A 7,415-nucleotide genomic window follows, 5' to 3' on the forward strand; every position below is an offset into this window, starting at 1 on the left:
CAGCACGGGGTTAGATACAGAGTAAAGCTTCCTCTACACTGTCCCCATCAAACACTCCCAGGACAGGTACAGCACGGGGTTAGATACATAGTAAAGCTCCCTCTACACTGTCCCCATTAAATATACCCAGAACAGGTACAGCACGGGGTTAGATACAGAGTAAAGCTTCCTCTACACTGTCCACATCAAACAATCCCAGGACAGGTACAGCACGGGGTTAGATACAGAGTAAAGCTCCCTCTATACCGTCCCCATCAAACACTCCCAGGACAGGTACAGCACGGGGTTAGATACAGAGTAAATCTCCCTCTACACTGTCCACATCAAACACTCCCAGGATAGGTACAGCACGGGGTTAGATACAGAGTAAAACTCCCTCTACACTTTCCCCATCAAATACTCCCAGGACAGGTACAGCACAGGGTTAGATACAGAGTAAAGTTCCCTCTACACTGTCCACATCAAACACTCCCAGGATAGGTACAGCACGGGGTTAGTTACAGAGTAAAGCTCCCTCTACACTGTCCCCATCAAACACTCCCAGGATAGGTACAGCACGGGGTTAGATACAGAGTAAAGCTCCCTCTACACTGTCCCCATCAAACACTCCCAGGGCAGGTACAGCATGGGGTTAGATACAGAGTAAAGCTCTGTCTACACTGTCCCCATCAAACACTCCCAGGAGAGGCACCGCACAGGGTTAGATACAGAGTAAAGCTCTCTCTACACTGTCTCAATCAAACACTCCCAGAACAGGTACAGCACAGGGTTAGATACAGAGTAAAGCTCCCTCTATGCTGTCCCCATCAAATATACCCAGGACAGGTACAGCACGGGGTTAGATACATAGTAAAGCTCCCTCTACACTGTCCCCATCAAATATACCCAGAACAGGTACAGCACGGGGTTAGATACAGAGTAAAGCTTCCTCTACACTGTCCACATCAAACAATCCCAGGACAGGTACAGCACGGGGTTAGATACAGAGTAAAACTCCCTCTACACTTTCCCCATCAAATACTCCCAGGACAGGTACAGCACGGGGTTAGATACAGAGTAAATCTCCCTCTACACTGTCCCCATCAAACACTCCCAGGACAGGTACAGCACAGGGTTAGATACAGAGTAAAATTCCCTCTACACTGTCCCCATCAAACACTCCCAGGACAGGTACAGCATGGGGTTAGATACAGAGTAAAATTCCCTCTACACTGTCCCCATCAAATACTGCCAGGACAGGCCCGGGGTTACGTACAGAGCAAAGCTCTCTCACTGACATTGCCCACTGACATTGTCAAATTAGTATTCTCTCAGATTGCCTAAACCCAAGAGTACAGTTGTAAATTTTTCTTGGGCAAAAATCTATTTTATGGAGTCCATGAGACACAATCAAATTTGAATTTGATAACATTCCACATTGCATTTAGGAAGCATTAATAAAACTTTGCATGGCTACTCCCTGAACTCATGCAACACATAAAAATCATACAGCCCTACAGAGTCCTTTCCCCAGCCAACAAGGCAGACAAGAGACCATAAAAAGTTGCTGCCATTTATGCAAATGAAGAGACATTATGATGTACAGCACTCGTTAAACACAGCGTTCTTTTTAAAATGGGCTTACAGTCTGTCCTTGGGCAATTTGCTGGGCCATTGGAGGAACTGCCACCATCTCAGTTACTGAACATGACACCACTGTAGGGAAAATTAATGGCAGTGCAGCAAACAAATACTGCTTAGAATTAACAAAGTCGGGGGGGTGGTGCGGGAGGTGGTATCACAATGAAGGAGTGGATTGGCAGACTACTGAATTCAACGAGAGATGTTTACAATTAGTTTAATAAGGACAGTATAGCCTGAAAAGGAAATGGGCCAGGTTACAAGCATTAAAGCAAATGGGAAAACAGATACTGGCATTTACAGGGCTCAGTCTGACGCTTTTTGTACAGGGCCCCACACATCAATAGAAAAGGTTGCTACAAATAAAAGTCTTGCTTTCTTTCACAACTTTGAACTCTTCCTGTGCTATGGTCACACAATGAATGGATTGCAAGAAATTGCTCTGGCATTCAAAATTCACAAGTTTTGAATGTCTTTACGACTTAAAAGATCCTTTGTGCTTATCTGTTCACAAAGGAACCTGTCCTTATCACTGTGTTTTTTTAATTAATTCATGGGATGTGGGCATCGCTGGCTGAGCCAGCATTTATTCCCAATCCCTAAATGCTCTTCAGAAAGTGGTGGTGAGCTGCCTTCTTGAACCGCTGCAGTCCATGTGGTGTTGGTACACCCACAGAGCTGTTAGGGAGGGAGTTCCAGGGTTTTGACCCAACAAAAGTGAAGGGACAGCGATATATTTCCAAGTCAGGATGGTGAGTGGCTTAGAGGGGAACTTCCAAGTGGTGGTGTTCCAATGTATCTGCTGCCCTTGTCCTTATGTCAAGCTTCTTGAGTGTTGTTGGAGCTGTATTCATCAAGGCAAGTGGACAGCATTCCATCACACTCCTGACTTGTGCCTTGCAGATGGTGGAGAGGCTTTGGGGAGTCAGGAGGTGAGTTACTCGCCACAGGATTCCTAGCCTCTGACCTGCTCTTGTAGCCACAGTATTTATATGTTTAGTCCAGTGCATGTGCTGATAAATGTGAATCCGTATTTTCAAACCAACTGTTGCAGTAATCAGCCTTCACACCTCCTGTTCACCTTGGTAAATACACAGGCAACCACCATCAGTTCAAGACCCCAACTAGCTGGGAGGCATCATTTACTTTTGGTGCGAGTGTTGGTGCTTTGGAGAGGGTGCAGAAGAGATTTACTAGAATGGCTCCCGGGATGTGGGATGACAATTGGGTTGAGAAACTGGGGTCGTTAATTCTCTTTAGAGCAGAGAGGGCTAAGAAGAGATTTGATGGCAGTGTTTAAAATCACTGATAGAGTAGATAAGGCAAATAAAGATAAGAGTAAATGAAGAGAAATTGTTTCCAATGGCTGACGTCTTTATAACCATAGGGGTTACAGATTTAAGGTGATTGGCAAATGAACCTGAGGTGACATGAGGGAATTGGATAAATACTTGAAGGAGAAAAGAAATGCAGGGATATGGGGAAAGGGCAGGAGAGTGGGACTAACTGGATTGTTCTTTGACAGAGCACGCACAGACTCAATCGGCCGAATGACTTCCTTCTATGCTGTACTGTTCTATGATTCTATCATATATTTAGTGCTCTTACACCAGAAGGAATCCAAGTTAGATGCAAGGTGACACTTCTGAACAACTCCAACTTGCTAAATCTCACTGCTTAGGAATGACACTCATATTTAGTGTTGTGACCTACTTAAGATGTATCTCATTCTTAAAAACAATCGCAGCTCCCTCCAGTGTTTTAATGGGCTTTGCAATCAAAATCAAGCCTGTCTGCAATCCTGAATCTCATTTCAGATTTTTTTTGCTATTAACAGCTCATCGGCAACCTCCAAACTGTATTGCTAAGCATGACCTTAATGCAAACTGGCAACCTTTGCTGCCTTAGTGAGGTCATTAAAAACATGTACAAGTATTGCTTTGCCTGGACTGTAGATGGAAGCAGCAACTACCCCTCCACCTTTTCCAATGGTCTCTCCAATTAGGCACCGACTCAGGCTGTGGTACAATTAAAAGCATACCATGGGCTTGGCCTAAATAGCCAAGTGGTTATGGTACTGGGCTTGTAACCCCCAGATCAGGAGTTCAAATCTCACAATGGCAAACATTGAAACAATGTAATTTTCACCTCCAGCCATACTAGTCTGAAAACGCCCCATCTCGTCTGAACTCGGAAGCTAAGCAGACTCAGGCCTGGTTAGTACTTGGATAGGAAACCACCTGGGAATACTAGGTACAATAGGCCAAAGTGATTGCTCATTAGGATAGTGGTTAATAACCCAGCCTCTCACGTGGGAGACTGGGGTTCAATTCCCGGACGGTGAGTAGATATAGTCCTATTACCTCTACAAGAGTACACACAAGAAATTGGAAATGTTTTTATATCCCCGGCTAGCTCAGTCAGTAGAGCATGAGACTCTCAATCTCAGGGTCATGGGTTTGAGCCCCACAATTCATGTGGCTTAGAAACGTTCACTCTAGTTCTGGTATGATAGCCAAGTGGTTATGGTACTGGGTTTGTAATTCTAAGATCAAGAGTTCAAATCGCACAATGGCAAACTATGAAATAATGTAACTTCATCTGAAACAGATGGAAACAGGTTTGTACTCAAAAGAGTGACAGGCAAATATCCTTTTGGCCTAAATAGCCAAGTGGTTATGGTACTGGGTTTGTAACCCCAAGATCAAGAGTTCAAATCTCACAATGGCAAACTATGAAACAATGTAACTTCATTTGAATAGGAACAGATAAAAACATGTTTGTACTCAAAAGAGTTATAAGCATACCACCCAAGTGGGCATTTCTCACAAGTGCCTGCTCACGTGACTAAGCAAAGGGGATAATCCTCATTCAACTGCTCCATGATGTGCACTTTTCAGCAGATCATCACTGAATAGCATGCTGAGCTTTTGCCGGGCATCGGGGTGGTCCTTTCGGCTTACGCCGATGACGTGCTCCTTATGTTTAGTGACCCGGCTGACCTGCGGAGGATGAGCGAGTGCCAGGAGGCCTACTCTGCCGCTTCTTCTGCCAGCATCAACTGGGGTAAATGTTCTGGACTCCTGGTCGGTCAGTGGCAGATGGATCCCCTACCCGAGGAGCTCAGGCCTTTCACCTGGAGCAGGACCAGCCTCCCCTACCTGGGGGTCCATCTCTGCCCCGCTGAGGAATCCTGGCCGGCAAACTGGCAGGAACTGGAGACGAAAATCACCGCTCGCCTGCGGCGCTGGACAGGACTGCTCCGAGTGCTATCTTACCGAGGTCGAGTTCTGGTCATAAACCAGCTGATCGCCGCCATGTTGTGGTATCGGCTGGTCACTTTGACCCCTCCCCCAGACTTTGTCACAAGAATCCAGAGATTGTTAGTCGACTTCTTCTGGAACAGAAGATTGCACTGGGTCGCTGCCGAGGTTCTGAGTCTCCCGCTTAGGGAGGGTGGTCAGGCGCTAGTGTGCCTACGCACACAGGTGGCGACTTTCCGCCTTCAGACCTTGCAGCGATACCTCTACGTTGAGCCTCCTCCTAGATGGTGTGCCCTGACGACGTATATCTTCCATCAGGTGCACGGTCTGAATTATGACGTGCAACTCCTGTTTATAGAACAGCTGGGCCTCGGTGGCTCCTTGCAGGCGTTGCCCGTCTTTTACCAGGACCTGATCAAAGTCTGGAAAGTGGTCGCCTTGCGACGCAGCTCTCCCCCGTCAGGAGTAGCGACTATCGTCAGAGAGCCTCTGCTCAGGAATCCACCCCTCCGTCCTTTTCAGTGGTTGGCGGAGAGGAGGGCTGTGGCCGCAGGGGTGACCAGGATCGGGGACGTGCTGGGTGGCGGAGGACTGGGCTGGATGCTCCCGCAGGAGTTGGCGCAACGCGCGTCTGTGAGTGTCCAGGTCGCAGCCGATGCCATCCAAGACCTGAGAACGGTCGTGCTCGGACCCGACGTTATTTTGGGTCTTGAGGTGGCCCAGGTGCGTGGCGGTCTTCCGTCTGAACGTTCCCCTGTTCGGACAGAATTCCACATTGGCCCCAAGTCCCGAACCCTCCCTCGGGTGCTGGTGCCCCGCAATATGAGCGGCCTCGGGGACATGCCCTCCGTGCCTTTTGGCACGGCAAAGAGGGGCTTTTTGTATGGACTGCTGCTGCACACCTTCCATTTTCTCACCCTTGTCCGTCGACCGGACACGCCCTGGCGTGCCTTGTTGCCGCCCGGCGGCGGAGGCCCCCGATGGGAGGCCCTCTATGGAGGTGTCCTCCCCCTTTCTATCGGGGACCTGGGTTGGAGGGTGTTGCATGCAGCAGTCCCCTATAATAAGAGGATGCATAGGTTCACGGACTCTCAGGACACCTGCCCTTTTTGCGGTCTTGTGGAGTCCGTGGACCATGTATACATAGGGTGTTGTAGGCTGCACTCCCTTTTTAGTTATTTGAAAAACCTTTTATTGATGTTTTGTTTGCACTTCAGCCCCACGCTCCTGATCTACGGGCACCCGGTGCGGAAGGGGGTCGGGAAGGAGGAGGACCTCCTCGTGAACCTGCTCCTGGGCCTGGCCAAGTTGGCCATTAACAGGTCCAGGCAGCAGGCGATCGACGGTGGAGTCCCGCCCGATTGTTTGTCCCTCTTCCGCGGCTACGTTTGTTGCCGGATGTCCCTGGAGAGGGAGCACGCGGTGTCTGCTGGCACTCTCGAGGCCTTCCATGCTCGGTGGGCACCACGGGGACTGGGGTGCTTTGTTGACCCCTTTAATCACATTTTGATTTAAAGTTTGTAAGGTTCCTTTAAATTTTTGTCCTTGGTTTTACAGCTGACCTGAATTAGGGGCTGTGCCTGATTTATCCCAATTTTGTTGATTTGGTTTTCATTTAAAAGATTATCAAGAGTTCAAATCTCACAATGGCAAATTATGAAACAATGTAATTTCATCTGAATAGGAACAGATGGAAACGTGTTTGTACTCAAAAGAGTTACAAGCATACCATGGGTTTGGCCTAAATGGGCCAAGTGGTTATGGTACTGGGTTTATAACCCCAGGATCAAGAGTTCAAATCTCACAATGGCAAACTATGAAACAATGTAACTTCATTTGAATAGGAACAGATAGAAACGTGTTTGTACTCAAAAGAGTTATAAGCATACCACCCAAGTGGGCATTTCTCACAAGTGCCTGCTCACGTGACTAAGCAATGGGGATAATCCTCATTCAACTGCTCCATGATGTGCACTTTTCAGCAGATCATCACTGAATAGCATGCTGAGCTTTTCTCAGCAGAGACACAGGGTTGTACCTGGCTCCTCCCTGCTCTGTGCAAATCGACACCACACTGGGGCAGAGTTTTCCATTCAGCATGCAGGCACGCACCCGACACGCCGGAACATAAAATGATGTGCGATGATGTCGGGCATGCATCCTGACGTCATCATGAACTCGCCTGATATTTTGTTCGGTGGGCGCACACTGGAGCCGGCTGCACGCCCGCCGATAATTGAAAGGCCTATTAAGGCCTTTAACAAGATAATTGAGTTGAATTTTACGCTGCCCATCCAATCTTACAGTTGGTGGGCAGGCGAAAAGGCCAAGTGGCCTTTATTTTTTTGAGGAAGCCTCATCCATGAGCGGAATGAGGTTTCCTAAAGCGAACAGTAATTAAATAAAAACTTTCTTTTGAAAATAAAAACGTCCCATCTCCTGTGACACAGTCACAAGAAGGGGATGTGCTTCATTAAATTTTTAATGTCTTCAGTTATTTTTTTAAAAAGCGCTTCAATCTCCCTGAGGCAG

At 47.7% G+C, this 7,415-nt stretch overlaps 1 pseudogene; it reads left to right on the forward strand.

The window, feature by feature from the left end:
• The first annotated feature begins 3,766 nt into the window (after window positions 1-3,766).
• Window positions 3,767-3,885, forward strand: LOC121273380 (annotated as a pseudogene).
• Window positions 3,886-7,415: the final 3,530 nt, after the last annotated feature.

This window comes from Carcharodon carcharias, chromosome X (genome assembly GCF_017639515.1).
Source record: "Carcharodon carcharias isolate sCarCar2 chromosome X, sCarCar2.pri, whole genome shotgun sequence".
NCBI lineage: Eukaryota > Metazoa > Chordata > Chondrichthyes > Lamniformes > Lamnidae > Carcharodon > Carcharodon carcharias.